This window comes from Varroa destructor, unplaced genomic scaffold (genome assembly GCF_002443255.2).
Source record: "Varroa destructor unplaced genomic scaffold, Vdes_3.0 BEIS01000001.1, whole genome shotgun sequence".
Lineage (NCBI taxonomy): Eukaryota > Metazoa > Arthropoda > Arachnida > Mesostigmata > Varroidae > Varroa > Varroa destructor.
Window position 1 is genome coordinate 71,938,777 of NW_019211454.1, and position 14,446 is coordinate 71,953,222.

The 14,446-nt window shown below is 41.0% G+C and overlaps 1 long non-coding RNA gene across 4 annotated transcripts; it reads right to left on the bottom strand.

Moving 5' to 3' along the window:
* Nucleotides 1-1,860: 1,860 nt before the first annotated feature.
* Nucleotides 1,861-13,405, bottom strand: LOC111249180 (uncharacterized). 4 transcript variants are annotated; one of them, XR_015318768.1, is made up of 4 exons: nucleotides 13,237-13,405; nucleotides 11,933-12,485; nucleotides 10,953-11,212; nucleotides 1,861-3,182 (listed from the first exon to the last, which is right to left on the bottom strand). It is a non-coding gene; the product is annotated as an uncharacterized LOC111249180 (long non-coding RNA). The 4 variants fall into 4 exon arrangements; XR_002672817.2 differs by having other exon boundaries at nucleotides 1,862-3,182; nucleotides 12,134-12,485; XR_002672816.2 differs by lacking the exon at nucleotides 11,933-12,485 and having other exon boundaries at nucleotides 1,865-3,182.
* Nucleotides 13,406-14,446: the final 1,041 nt, after the last annotated feature.

Genomic DNA, 14,446 nt, shown 5'->3' on the forward strand with positions numbered 1-14,446 from the left:
CAAAAGAGAAGCTTTTGGTGTTACATCATAATGATTCTCTAACTACCTTCAACACTGAATTTACTAACGGCTGTCGTGAATTTCTTTTTCTGACTCCACGAATTTTCTGTAGTTTGTGCAGAGCCTGGTAAAAACTCTGTGATAGAGGTGCCTTAATTTTATTTGAAGCAGTTGCGGCTACATTTGTATTTAGATCGAGCTTAAAACTCTGGGCTTACGTTTATATTCATCTGCTATTTTTTCGATTTAGGGCGCCTCTTCGTATGTGCGAGCTTCTCGAAAGGTGGCATTACTGTAGGCGAGATCTCTCTTTATCGACGAGCTGTCCTGGTACGCCAGAAGCACGCAACTCTCTTCCAGCAACACGTTGCGATTTTCCATAGTCATATCGCTTAACGGCAATGTTCCGCGTAAAACTTTTACCGTATAGAACGTGTTCAATTAACGCTACAGGTCAGGGTATTTGGAATCCCGGAACAAAATGCAACGCTGGAGTTGGAATAACACAGTCCGTCTGCAGAAGGCTAGAAGTGGAGAATATAGGTCCCCCCCCCCCCACTGACGTGTCAGCTGAAGCTGGCAAGCGTATCTTACTTAACCTCTAAGCTTGCCTATACATTTAGATAACATAGTTATAAACTATTGTTTTTATTCAACGTACGCACCGAATAGGTAAGCGTTATTTTTTTATCAAAATCTCGTTAAGTGTTAATACGCTGCATACGTGACATACGTCTAAGTTCGATCGAATTTTCTCTGTTTAGCTTATTAATACGGATCTTCATATTTCATAGGAAGTTACAGAAGAGTGGTATGCATAACCTTAATGGGATCCGATACGGTCAAGTGTTTCCTCGTACCAGTGGACGGAATTGCCCATTATATTTACACGATATATGTACATGCAAGCGATCTATTGGCCCATTTGGGTGATATTGTAATTTAGGCTAAGCAACGTTATGATATGAATGAAGCTTGTCATATTGTTTCTCAGCTGACAGCTAGACCCCCGCAGTTGGAAGGCTGAATTTAGCGGTACGTAAAATCGATTAAAGTTGTGAGTTATGTTTAGCTCAATAATTAGACTTGTCTTCTGTACAACTTAATGAATGAAAAAAATTGGAAGTTCGACTGAAGATAGAATGAAGCCCCTACGCAGAAACAAGTGACAATAATTGTATAGATCGGAGGCAGATGAGGTTACTTACGAAACGATGAATCGAACACCTAACAGTACAGACACATGATATAAAACACACACAGATAATCCCCCTAGACACCCACCCCTTCGCTGCGTAGCCTCACTGTGACGATGTGCATTGAATTTATTTGTCATCTCCCTAATATCATGCTTATTCTTTCAACCTCATGTCGAGATAACAGAGGCCAATCAACTTAACAACCTTTGTTAAATGGGCCATTTTTCTGAAACTCATAGGAGGGTAAAGAGGTTCTATCCTCCTCACTAATCTCGTGTAGATGTTTACTTGTATGTATTCATACACACACATAATATATATTATCTATCGGAATTATCTATATCCGAGAACGATAACCCTACTCATACGACAAATATGTTTAATAATTAGAGCAGTAACTGCGACGTAAGAATTGACAGCTATCCTGCCCCTTCGTTGGCGTTGCATATAAAGGGTGCCTTACGTATTTGTTAAGAGTGGATGTTGTCGCCTTGGATATCGGAAAACGATATTTTCGCCAGCTCGCCAACGCCGCTGGCCACGATGCGTGAAAGAACTGGCCTTTAAAGAGGCGACGACCTTTGGACCAGTAAAGCCGCCATTTCCACTAGAAATGTTCTACATGTACTGGCAATGCCAACGCCAGTCAATAAGCACATCTGAAATGAACGCCTTGAGCTTTATTTTTCAATCGCTTTTCTTGTGACGGCCTAATGCGATCTACTGAATAGGACAGTGACTAAATGACGATGGAGACATCCCGACAGGTGTTCAGAGCAAACGCAGGATGATACGTTGTTTGTATTATTCTAACATGACTAAAAATGATCGTTTTATCATGCGACAATTGACATAATCGATTTTTGTTATACTTAACCCACTTTTCGATCCATATTATTTTTTGAAATTGAACGATTTTTTTGAACCTGAGTAACGGACATCATAATAGCCCATGGCGAATGAATTCTAAACTTAAGATGTGACAAAAGGACTTCGAAGACGAAATGGGAACTAGGACACGCGGCAAGCACTCGTTTGATTTCGTCGTTTAACGCGCGGTCATCGTTCTGACTAAACGGCTAACTATCTTGGACGAAATTAACCAAAACCTATACTAGATTAGTTTAAGAAATCTAACTATGTTTATCCTAGCGCTTGTCCCGATACCACCAAAAGCTAACATCATAAGAAGCTAAACATTAACATTCATTAAAAAATAGCAAAACGTTCTTTAGATTAAGGTCTTATCGAAACTAAGAAATTTTTTTTCCCTAATAGTTCTTTCTACCTAAGTGGTTGGAAAAACTTCTCTAAACACGCTGTAGCTTGATATCGGCTCCGTTTGACACGCGCACAATATTGTGTAATAGGGTACACTTTAATAGAAATAGTTGCTGTCCCCGCTTCAGGAAATGTGTTTCTGAATGTTTATCACTCACTTCGAAGATACGTTTACGCCTTTTCTAAATTTGTATAATCTAAAAATACGGAATCTTTTTGTTTTGCTAATCCCCACATATACTTGGCAGACATTATTTCCGCTTCACTCCGACTGCTATTTTCTTTGAAATTTCGCCAGCGCAATTGGAAGAATCACGCACTCTCAGCCGGCTGCTGCTTCTGCCGCCATTGCTGCCGGTTAAGGGGCGTAAATACAGTAACTTTCATCGTGATCCCAATATGTCGTCGGCGCCGGCGGCATCGTGCCGCAACGGACGAACATGGAACGACAACTCACAAGCTATTTCCCTCCAAACGACGGGAGCTGAAGCGGTTTCGTCGACTGCAGCTGCAAACGTGGACCGATTGATCGTTTTGAGGAGATTCTCTTCGAGGTCCCGATGATGGGGGCAGTGAACCCGTGCTTTCTATGGCCCAATACCCTTCGTCCTTGCCTCTACTATTCCAGGACTTTACACTCACCCGCCAGTGTTATGAGACTACCGGTCAGTCAGACCGATTGCCGCCCCGGGGCCGTACAAGCTGAAAGGAACAGCAGTTACACGTTTTTATTCCTAAAACGTGTTTATCACAGCATTTTAGAATTTTTTTTCCAAAACCCGCTCAATCCGCCACCGCCAATGCTACTATGACTTATTCGGATCTAGCTAAACTCGGTCCAATCTAATTTAACGCAACGACTTGGCCGTAAACATACAATATTGTTCGGTGAAAACGGCAGACGCAACCATAATTTCTAGTACGCTTCCTTCTAGTCTTTAACGCTTATCTCGCCAACACGCGCTTTTGGACGAAACGCTTGTCACAAAAAATACGTTGTGGATTACGAAAATTAAGACAGATGCTGTAATCAGATGCCGCTTAGTGACAAACTATGAGCTTTTCGTATAAACTTATCTCAGGTATGTACCGTGACGGTCTCAATTATCATATTCACTCCATGGCATTTATCGAACCCTGTCTAACTTCCCATCAAATCCTTGAATACACTGACGACCTACAAGATAGTTTGTCTGCAGCAAACAGTTGTTCCCTTTGAGCGGAAACGCTTGTTACCTGTTAAGCGCTAGAATATTGCGTATGTGGAGTCGAGTATGTTGAAAATACGTATCGGTGATTTTAAACATTTTTGGTAAAAATAAAACTAACTTTGACAAAAAGATATGGTACCTCTATTATTCGGTGATATAAATTGGTAACCAAAAGGCTTTATTGACTTGAGGTTGATACAATGAGTCGGTTGAACCTGCATTCAGCTATCGCCGGAGAAGAGATCTAGTCAGCAGTATTATTCGGGAGCCCATTTAAGCGGTCCTTATGATTAGATAGAACCAATCATGAAGCTTGTCTGAGAGCCTGTTGATCCTACAAGTGACTTGCCTGAGAAAAGTGTGACCACTCGGTGCTGAGCATCGTAGGATCAAACGGAACTAGCCAGGATATAGAAGTTAATGGATCCATTACCGATCTTCCAAAATGTTGAGAACCAATTAAATTAGCTCAGGCTAAAAAAGTCAAGTGGAATAGTAGGCCGATTGCTGCGTGCCTATACAATTGGGCGGTTGACCACTGGTATTTACTGTATTGGCCTAATAACTTATTTCGGAGGAACACCATTCGTGATCGAGCCGGAAATCTGCGCGTAATCCTTATTGACTTTTAGCATCTAAAAACTGCCTGCGTATCACTGATTGCGTTTCTTTCGTCAGAATACTTTTCCAAGTGAAGCATAGCCAAAAAACGGATGCCCTATTCAGTCATAATTAAAATTGTCGCAGATATCACATCTGTGTCCTACCCAGTCTTCTTCAGTCTTTGCAAATTTTAATAAATGGCCTGTTTCAAGAAGCAGGCATTTAAGGTCATAACGTAATGTGCACTCCAAGCAATTTTATACAATTACTGGTTCAAGCTGAGCTGTGGACAGTTTAATTTAACATTTATCAAATTTTAGCTTCTCTTTTTGTTGGCATAACGCTTGATTCGAGTCCTTGTCGAAATTCAAATAATCATACTTTTTATTAAAAACAGTCCCGTAATGAAAAGTAGGCTTTTTATTACGGGACTGGTTCACCGTTAAATTGTCACATTTTTAGAATCCTAACAAACAAAAAGGTCACCAGCCTTATAGAGTTTGACTTGCTTAGACCAAGTCCAAACTTTTAAAGCGGCAACAATTCGGAATGAAAGGAGTTACTACTAAGGCCATCTGTTTTGTCAAATTACGGCCCAATATTATATAAGCGTTGGTCGAATAAATGACGTTCTGACAACCATAACGACAGCTATGCACCATAGTATTGTTTTCATTATTTGTCTGCATATTAAGCTGAGAATGAAGATCATTAAAAAGGAATGAAGATCGATCCTATATACTTATTGGAAATGTATGCCCATAGCCAGAGAATCTCATATACTAAAGGCACACATTTCGATAGACATCCCTGTTAGAGAATTATAGATGTGTATCGAACGGCCCTTGGTTTTAACCCACCCCGGTATAATGTATATTTGTTTATCAATTCTAGGCGCTATTTCAGACAAAATGGATTTACGTCTGTTAGCGTGACTATCACGAGAACGTACACATGCAATATTGTATGAAGGATTGACCATCTGTACACTTCATTCTGCTTTGAGGTAACGCCATTCAGCTAAATTACGACGAATGCACCTGCACATATCATTGATGGGATACGATTATACAAAGATCCGACAATTTTATTCGGCCATTATATAGCCGGTACTCGCCGCGTGAGCACCATTTCAACGTATAGCTAAGCTAAACTTAATTTGGCAGACTGGTTCTACTTGGCGGTTTTTGGAATGACGCACCGTTATATTGGTGCGCGATCAAATAAATAGATGTATACTACATCGACGAAAAAAAGTAGGATAAAACAGAAGGTAAGGGGTCCTTTTTGATTACATTAGTTTCCATTCGTTCGTTTGTTAATGCAGCATCGTCCACGATAAGCGGTGGCGGCGGAGTGAACGGAACCTTTATTACCATTACCAGCCTGCTCATTCTGTAGAAAGGTACTTCTAGTTCTTCAACTTCAAGTTCTGCGGTTTCTTCGTTCCTACTGCACTGCTAGTCACGGCGGCCGCACTGATCACGGGCTTTCCTGCTGACTGATCCCCCCTTCCCTCGTGCATTGTGCCCAGTCCGTGGTAGTCACGGAGGCCTGCACTGCCGTCAGTCCATTGACGGCTGGCCGGTTGACGTCCGTTCCTGCCCCCTCTCCCTGAAACTGGGTCCGTAGTCAGACAACCTTACCATAATCATCCATGTGAGTCTACTAGTCGCGAAACCGCTCGCACGACTGCCTCACGATTTCAGCTGAAAGCAGCTGGCAAGGTCGACTAGAGCAGATCCGGCTTTCCCGCAGTACCAGCAGCAGCAGCGCGATGACTTCATCAGTACCACAGTAAACTGGACCTTCGGTTTCAACTAGCTCAGTCGGCCAAAGCAACGGCGGAGAACCAGCAGGAAGCAATCTGAGAAGGATTTTCTCTTTTCGGAAAACATCTCTGGCAAGTTTATTTCAGTACTGAATTAGGTTAATGTGAGATAGTAAATAGGAAGGTTGTTACTCTTGGCCAGAAGGTAGAAAGGCTATTTGGGTCATTACCACAATGGTTTCACACACAAATGCAAACAAACACATAGGCACGAGCAAACACTCCCAAAAGATATACCCGAAGATGATTGAAAATGGTATTGAAGTAGTGCTGAAGTGCACGAGAGTGATCGCAACTGCTTGACGTTGTAGCTGCGCTGGATGAATTTACTTCCGGTATTGCATTCTATCTTCCATATACACAAGTGTCTATCACGAAATAGACGCAATGTCGAGTAGTTTTGCATATACGTTCCTTTGAGTCAATTTAAACAATTTATGTCAATTTAAAACCAATTCAATGTGAAACAGTAAAAAACGGTAGTTAGGTCTCAAAAAAAAACGTCTCGTTTGGTAAAACTGTTCGTACTATAAAGAGGAACATTGATAATGGTAATTTCCAACTTACTAAACTTTGTAACGTTTCAGTAGTATTAAAAGTAATTAATAATCAGTGACTTGGCAGGAACGATTCGAGGAATGATTCGAGACTAACGAACTCGTGTTTTTACAGGTTCCTGTTTTTTAGACTTCTCTAAAAAATTAACATGTTCTTTGCAGCTTAAGTCACAAAACAAGCCGAAAAACGTCATCTCTGACATCGGGAGAGATATTCAATGGAATGAATGCGAATAGCATTTATCATATACAGCTCGGGTATGCACCATATATATGTGTATCGACGAAACTAGCTCAAAAGAAGATTATTTTTCCAGCTATGAGGACGTAATTCAGTTATGACATTACGTGCAAAACGGTTCATTGTAAAACAGACATATACCGATTGGTAGTGTTATTTGACTCAGAAATGCGCTAAAAACAAGTGATCTAGCCGTACTATCGGTACTTCTGATAACAGCCTCAGAAACACCATCACCTGCATTCCTCATTTCTTTTCTGATGTCTGTCTTTTCGTTCATGTTGTCTGGGCCGGGAGTACGAAACAAAAAGCACCATAGAATATTTGTATAGGCCTATTATTCTAGTCCTGCGTACGTTTCGTCCATATCCGCAAGCCTACGTTGCGGTTACCGTTGCTTTAGCTACAACCGTCGCTGTAACGGTGTATGTCAATGGCGGCGGCAGTTGCGCTGGTCGCGTCAACATTTGTCACTAGCCGGACGGCACGCCACCTATCGTGACTTTGATCCCTTATCGTTACCTCGTCTCTTCGGTTGGCTGTCTGCGTCCCTGTACTGTTTGATGCAGTTGATGCTACAGCCCCGTTTAGAGTCGCTGCCATCAACTACAACGTGTGTGTTCATCTGCCGCGCCATTGGACATGTGCTGATCTTTGTCCCTCTCCTTGCCTGCTCCTTCTCGGAACGCACGTGCGTACACACACCCACTAAAGGCCAGATCCCTGTTAGTGCAATCGCAATATCTTTCTTTTTTTTAGTATATGTCTTCCCTATTCGTGTGACTCGAGCGGATCAAAGAGGCAGATAGAACCGACGGACGACAAATGCTGCCTACTATATCCGCCGAAGCAAAGGTCGAAGCCGATTCGACACAATGACAGTGACTGACAATGACTGAAAGCAAACGGTGCAGCCTGACGTCAATGGTGATGACAATCATCATTATAAGCAGCTGCAGTCAACTTAGAGAAAAGGAGAAGTGATAAAAGAAACCATGCCAAGGAAAAAGAAAAGCAAACAGGACTGAACTACTGAATCCCTTTTTCCCTCGGTTGTATTTAGCTTATCCTATCTGTTGTCCGCTGCGTCTTTACCCCTTCACTTCCATAATTTACATTAACTGATATAGGTTAAATAAGACGATAACAATATTTATTTATTCTTAATATTAGTACAGCAGGCAACCTAGCCCAGAATCCCCCTGCGAAAAAAAATGCAGAGGACTACTTTGCTCATATTAAATGTGTATATTAAAATAAACCTTTCTTGAACTTAAGTAATTTATTTTAGACCCCGTTTAATGCCCGATAATTTAATATCGTCCTCGAGTTCCCTGTTATAGTAAAAAAAAAAATTTCTTTAATTTAATATTGCTCAGTTCAGATCAACACCTTCTTTCCTACAAGCTACAGGTAAGTCTTCTTCGACGTCTGGCCTGAACACCCAGTCACATAAGAGGCCACGGCGTTTTTCGATGAACTTTCTTTCCGATGTCATTGAAAATAAAGTGACCTTACTAGTGGTCGAAGGTAAGCTTTGTTTCTGTCCCTCTATAGGGTTTTTCTGTTGGACACCTTTCTTTCACGTATTCGTTTTCGCATATATTATATTTCATTATCAGCCGACCGACCCTAATGGTAGGAGACTATTGTCTCCTTCTACCAGCTCAAAACTAACCATATCTATTAGGCGGAACCATAAACAGTAAGGAAAAAGTCTCAATGTAGCGAAAGTAACTATTCTCTAAGCAGCCACGCCACACGTAAAACCCTATGAAAATATTTACAGAAGTTCAGACCATCTATTCAGTAGGCCAGTTACGCTTACACCGGCCTTTAGCTTACGCGGCGTGACGCCATATTTTGTGAAATTTTGTAGAAGTGGATACTCTACGTTGAGTAATATCATCCTGGACGGAGCCTTTACATAATAGTAATGGCGAGTAACGACTGGGCAATGAGGCCACACTTGGACGTTAACCAATAAACTATGAATACCCATTGAACCAATAACTATAAGTAGTTAGCCATTCACATAAATGTAATAGGTTACAACTTGACAACTTTGAAGTTGAAGACGAAGCACGTGGAATGGTGTCTTGAGAATGGTCTATTTCAAACGAGAGAAGAGGATCGTTTTTTTTTTTATAACCGAGTAACGATACGACCACGAACTTAGGCCGTGCGGCTCGTTGTCTATACAGCGTAAGCAGATAGCACACATACATATATATTCTGCAATGCATAAAACGGTTGCGTATGTCGTAATAGGCGCAGGACGATATGCTGGACAAACCTTATCACTGGGATGCGCAATTAGCAACCAGGTAGGACTATGTGGTAACAATTCATTTAGGACCATTCCAAAAAATCTGAGATGAAAACGGCTAAGTGATTATTTAGCGAGCGTCTTTATACAAATCGGGCTGGCAAGATGACGTCTAAGCGGTTTGGGGTTACAGTAGGTATGACTCGTTAGGCAGGAACAGGCGACAAATGGCTAGTGGTGGACAAAATGCAGTTACGCCCAACGTCCTGATCTAACTGACAATATGAGACTAATTTCTTTAGTAGATTTGGTTAATACACATATGAACTATTGGTAGACCGATTATTATCAGCCTGATTATGTTATTTCTATGGTAGTTTGTTTGTTTGAAAAAGAGCACGTAGACACGACCCACGATCACGCTGATTACCTTTTAAATATATAAAAATAAAAGAAACCTATCCGGAATAAAAAGGAGTGTGACAAAATGAAGAAGCTCCACATAAGCATGGCGATAGTTAAATCCTTAACTATTAAAATAACAGCCGAAACACAACGAAAAAGAAATAATTTATAGTGTACTTTTCGAACACGAATGTGCGGATCGCGTGATTGTATAGTCGTGATGCCGTGTTGAACATACTTTGACGGGAGTGGCAGTGTAAAACTGGAAGTACCAATAGTAATTTTAATACCACAAACGTTTGCCATAGTAAACGTGTTGTTAGTTAGAAATTATCAACGTAGCTGCTTAGTTCAGCCTAACAAACAACCGAATTTGCCAGCTGGAGACGCAGCATGGTGCGCCCGCATACTCTGTCGACAACTACAAGTATGATCTTGAGATGCAGTATCACTCGGGGCACACTTGTAAGACGAAAGCGAAAGGTCCGTACATATATCTAAGTACGTACGAGGTTCCGCGAATACGTCGTCTCCGAATGTTCCCGCAATGGAGGGAGACAAGCGGCGGGGCAAACGAAGCTGCCCGCCAGACCAGAAACGAGCAGATGAAAGCAAATTACCTCTTGCGAGCGTGAAGTTTTCTGCTCACGCCGTCCGCATGAAACGTGTCGGATTACCTTCTTTTGCTACCCCCCCCCCCTCCCCAAGAAAGTGAGGGGTCGGGTTTTTCTTTGCCCCCCACACCACTACACACAAAGCCGCAACTACGGGCTGATGCATAGGTGCGCTCGTATTTCATCCGGAACCTCCTATCCTTCTGCACTAATGCGCTCGTTTTAGTATTCGCTGCCTAAATGTTTGAAAGGATAAGAGTGACGGGTTGCATTGCAAAGTACTTAAAGTGCAGACCAATGCTAGAGAACAGAAAAGATAGAGGTAACGTTTTCAACGAGATACCTCCGGGGCAGTGTGAGAACTGGAGCAGTACGAGCGGGGGGAAAGAGCAGTCCAAGCGAGGGGGCTTGGAAAGGGCTGCATGCGAATCTCTTGCGGTTTCTCGCCCTAGAGAAGAATACATAACTATGGACAGGGCGACTATAGGACAATGGAAACGACGTTTTGCGACGTGGTGGCGTCACACCAGGCCCTTTTTGCTGGCAACACGGTATCCTCGCTGATAGCTCCCTGTCTTGGAGCAGAAAAATCTTTTAAGCAGCAGCGAATTTTTGTTAAATGGTTACACGTAGCGCACAAAGGATAGCAAGTGCATTTAGCTGATGCTGGTTGTCATAGAGACGCTATAAATATGAGCGTAAACAAGATAATGAATCGAGAAAATAAGCAGTATTACTAACCTTCAAGGATTACATGTAACGACGCAAAGCGAAAAGAATAGACGACAACGGTGGCGACAAATGGTACTAACTTACAGCATGGAAGTTGCGTTTACAGCATATTCACGTAAGGCTATAGTGGCAGCGTAACACAGATAAAACCAGCAGATCTTCTGTCAAGGGAAGAAGTGATTAGCGCTCTAAACATCAGGCGGGTCCTTATTGATGTGAGCTATTGTAAAGAAATCACATATTCATCTCTAATTTCGTGGGCCATTGACCTGCATAGAAAAGACAAAAAAATACTATTAAAAAAACCTGGATACTTAATCTCTATGGTAAAGTAGCGTTAGGGTGCATCGACAGGTTCCTGAGTGATACTTAATCAAGTACGATAACGGCTGGCAATTCCAAAAACCGTATCTGCATAAGTGGGCCAAGATGAGCCTATGTTTAGGCGTACTCCTAGTAGGTAAATTGAAGTGTCTAACAAATGAATATAAATCGATATAAATAAAGAGCAGCATAGGACGTATCCGCTAAGCACAGTAAGAGTATCGCACACCCACTTTGTTGTGCGCCCCACTGGACTCATGTAACGGGCGTACAAAACCGTAGTCGATAGCAAAACAATATAATGTCGCTTAACAGACGATGCTATTACGTATCGTGTTAATATAATTCGTAAATAGTTTTAGATATATTTAGCTAAATAAAACCTAAAAATATGATCGTTTTCTTCAAGTACATCGAGAACATCTGCCCTTGATCCGCTCTAGATGCAAAATAACATCAGAGGAGCCACGTTGAAAACAAAGTACTTGAACCTCAATTACCCAAGAAACGTTTGGTCTTTGCCAGTTTAAAATTTCTTATTCTTTTTTACCTCGACCTCAAGTAAACTCAGATCTAGTTTACATCTTGGCTTAATAACGTTGACAGTCGCCTGATTGGCATTAACAAAGTACACAACAAATTCGTAGAGAACAGAATCAATTTACCTTCTTAAACCTTATTATCCAAAAGAAAGTTGTTCCTTCATATTCTTGCTTCCAGTAATACCCTTAAAGTTGCATAGACCAAGAAAAAAAAGGTTACATCTTGGCCCAATCTAATATCTTCGGGAATCAGCTCATGTACTTTTTCGTATGCCTCTTGTGTCACTCTTATTAGCTAAGAGTGCGTTACAAACATAATCTTACTTTTTTTTGCCATAATATTCTAACAAGTTTGCAACTGCGTGTTTATCAGCGTGCGTCGTCCAGCCATCGTCTCCTCTGTACGACGTTAGTCGTTACTTGACAAGATGAGAAAGAGCTCTTCAATCGCTGTACGCTCGTCATCCTGGCTCTATAATAATATTATATTTTACTTTCGTCGGCCCACTGCGTTATGCCATCTTTACATGTCCTCTCATCTTTCCTTACAGAAGAAAAATATATCTTTCATGGATGCACAAGCAATACGAAGTCTGTCCTAGTTACGCCGTGAAACCATGCGCACAGTTAAGGACCACATACACATAGGCACGTGCTGACAACATTATACGGGTCCCTAGGCAGAAATAGGGGAAATTCAACAATTCATGACGACGGCTGTTAGTTGGTCAAGGTCGCTCGACTTTACCAGCAACGACGAAAACTAGGTTCAGCTAGGAAACTGGGTAATATCCGTTTATTTATCAGTATAAACAAATACCTCGAATGAGCGTTATAATATCAAGTTCGACTAAGTAGATTGATCCCTTTGCTCGACTTCGTATTGTTTCTTCGTATCGTAGCTATTTTCCGTATGCAGGTCAATGTTAAATTGTCACGTGTGTGTATGCTTAGATTGATCGAATTAAGTATATAAATACTTGACTGATAATATTAGCTTATCACTAGGTCCACTAGCAATCGGTATTTGTCTGCAATAATGTTTATAAAGGAACCTTTCTAAAATTTCAGAACTAACCACTGATCTCAGTGTTGGTTTGCACGGCAACCTGACCGTTGCCTGCAGGCAATCCTAGAGGGCGTTTAGTGGATCGCAAACATCGGAGGCTTCACTTTATATGCTACAGGCATAAATTCACAGGAAAGTGCGAGCCTTCGTACCGTGCAAGCGAATTGTTTGCCGCAATGTCCTAGCAGGCGAACTGTAGTTGTGTGTTAGTAAAAAATTACGCAAAATACTTTACCGCAAGTGCTACTACCGTGGTAAACGACCAATCGTACTTTCCTGTCTCTCAGTGAAATTTCTCACCTCAGAAATTGTTTCTCGGTAAGCTCATTTAGGCATAATATCTCACTTATCGATTTACCTCCATTTGCGACTGAAGACCTTTCCAGGTTGGACTGACCAAAGACAATCACGCGCTACGCACCTCGACCATAAAGATTACCGAAAAATATTCCGCTTCATTATTTAGGACAAATAGACTCTTGTATCTCTCTCAAATGTTATTGTAAGGCCTAGAATGTAGCATAGGACTGTTTATCAAAATAACCATCGATGTATATATATCGTTCTACCCGACTTAGCTTTCGTAAATCCATGTAATATATAGATAAGCTCCTACATAGAACTCTCTGAAACGTAGAAGTGAAAATTGAATAAATGTTGGGGTTGAGCAGTTTCGAATGGGGGGTGATGGTCGGAGACTGAGCTACGTCCCTATAATTTAGTGCAACTTACAACGCTTGCATTCATATAGTTCAGAGGCTATAAAATACACAACGGAGTTAGCAAATGGCATCGAACTTTACGTAATCTTACCCGTGTAAATCACATATACAAGTAGTAACGAGTATGCAACGTAACTATTCAAGTTTTCCTACACCTACAAAACGGAGGGCAAAATATTCCGATAGTCCATAAGTCATGTTCGCTTTTTACTCCTTCTCTGTAATAATCCATAATTTGCTAGTAGTTCAGATCTATATAACGCGCCTTGTACTTTAGCAGACTATTTTTATCGGTTTTATTTGTACAGTTTCTTTTTTTTAATTGGGTTAGAACTTTACAGAGAAGTATATTTGGTAGTTAAAAAAAAAGGTATTTTTGACAGGTTTTTTTGAGGTAAAAAGTTTCGGTACGTGTAATAAGGTTTCTATAACTTGAGGCACTTCCTGAAAATGGTTTCCTCTGTTTAAAATGCCACTTTCAATCTGAAGCACGAATTTTATTCGATTTCTAGAATTTGTTGAAGACTGAGTTGAGCCGTTTTCGAACACAAACCCGTCATCAGCTAGGATTGTATCCTTTAGTACCAGGGTCTGTAGGCCCTATAACTAAACGAAAAGCAGCACTATATAATTTTTTTAAATAAGGAAAAGAACTACTCGAAAGCAGATGTTTCCCAAAATGTTGTTTTCAGCATGGAAATGGACTCAGGGAGGGAATTTTAATTTTCAATTGAAAAATGCGTGGTAAATTGAGAACGTAACGCTTTCTGTTATCAAAACGGCTAATTGAATCTTGACGTTTTAGACTGTCTAAGCATTATCATTCCGTCTCATTTACTATATATA